The 1,614-nt window shown below is 34.4% G+C and overlaps 1 protein-coding gene across 1 annotated transcript in view; it reads right to left on the reverse strand.

Annotated features, from left to right (window-relative positions):
* Positions 1-1,614, reverse strand: part of PDE4D (phosphodiesterase 4D) — an 889,016-nt gene that overhangs the window by 557,546 nt on the left and 329,856 nt on the right. The window lies entirely within an intron of this gene.

Raw genomic sequence — 1,614 nt, forward strand, 5'->3', positions numbered from 1 at the left:
TGAGTCAGAATTGACTCAATGGTAATGGGATGAATGTGTAAAGAAGCATATCAGCAAATTCTTTGACACTCATCTCATTAAAATGGTTGAGTCTAAGTCTCCTTTCCTTGAATATGGGCTGGGCTTACTGATTGTCTTCTAATGAATAGAAGAATGTCGCGGACATGGTGCTGTGCGACTTTTGAGGCTAGGTCATAAAAGAACTCAAACTAGATGTTTTGGAAAACTTCACCAAACACATCACAAAAATGCACAAAACAAAGTCCTTAAAACACGGTTAGGTTGCTCATATTGTAGAAAATGAATGAAAAGCAGGCATTTCTTCTCACCTACCTATCCTCCTTTCCTTCTCTCCATTTTATGAAGAAAATGGTGACATTAAAATTTAGGCTATGATGAAAGAACTTACAGAAAAGCACCATTCCCACCAAGAATACATCAAGTTAAAAATAAACAAACAAAAAACAACCAGACAAAACCTAATCTAAAGTGATAGAAGTCATTATGAGGTACCTTTGGTTGGGTAGGGTGATTGGAGTGTGGCACCAGGGGCTTCTGGTAGACTTGATAATGCTCTATTTTAACTGGATAGTGGTTATGTGTACATGCTCATTGTGTGAAAATTCATCAAGCTGTAGTTTTGTGTGTGTGTGTGTGTGTGTGTGTGTGTGTGTGTGTGTGTACTTTTCTGTAGTAGGTTGCATTTCAGTAACATATTTTTTAAATGTTAATTGATTTAATTTAACAGACCTGGTGAATGCCTGGAAATATGTCATTTGCAAAATGCTAGCATATATACATACATTTCCTATGAAAATCTTGGCTTTTGGACATTCTAAAGAATGTGTTCAAATTTACCCCCATTAACTTTATTCTCCTCTGCAGTTTTACATAAGCATTAGATGAAATGGGATTTTCTTTGACTGGAAAGTTCATTAAGAACACAAGCTTTCATGAAGAAACGTCTATTGGTACTGCATTTGCCTCGAATATGGTTTTGAGTTACGTACTTTGGAAAACCCCATTGCAGGTGGCCAAATGTACATCTCCACCCCAAACCTCCACCAAACTCATCAGTTTCATGATAAAGGATGGGGAGAGATTTTTAATAGAATCTACCTAGCCTGTAATTTAGACAAAAAGAATGTGATACATCTACCTACTACACAATAAATAACCTGTGCTATCTTTTAATTAGATACAACTTTGAAATATTGGTTGTAAACTACCATTCCTAATAGCATTACAACATATAACAACAGATCATTTTAGAAGGTAATTGAATTAAATCTCATGATAAGTTTCAACAATTCATATACAGATATTCAGAGGGAATTGTAACACGTGAAAAAGAAAAATAGGGCCAGCCATTAGTCTAGAAACACAAGCTAGGAAACACAAAAATTACAAGATTATCACATACAAAAATTTTGATTTCTCTTTACAATTGATGAAATATTTTAAGGCAACTGTAAAAACTGCCTGCAGAAAATTGAAATAAGAATATCAAGTCTGCTTTAGGGAAAAATGTATTGGTATTGAGATAAACATTTCTATCACATGCTTAATTTTAGTGACTGAGCCAAAGTGGTTATTGAATTAATTTTAGACCTG

The sequence above is a fragment of the Trichechus manatus genome, unplaced genomic scaffold (genome assembly GCF_000243295.1).
Source record: "Trichechus manatus latirostris isolate Lorelei unplaced genomic scaffold, TriManLat1.0 scaffold00074, whole genome shotgun sequence".
NCBI lineage: Eukaryota > Metazoa > Chordata > Mammalia > Sirenia > Trichechidae > Trichechus > Trichechus manatus.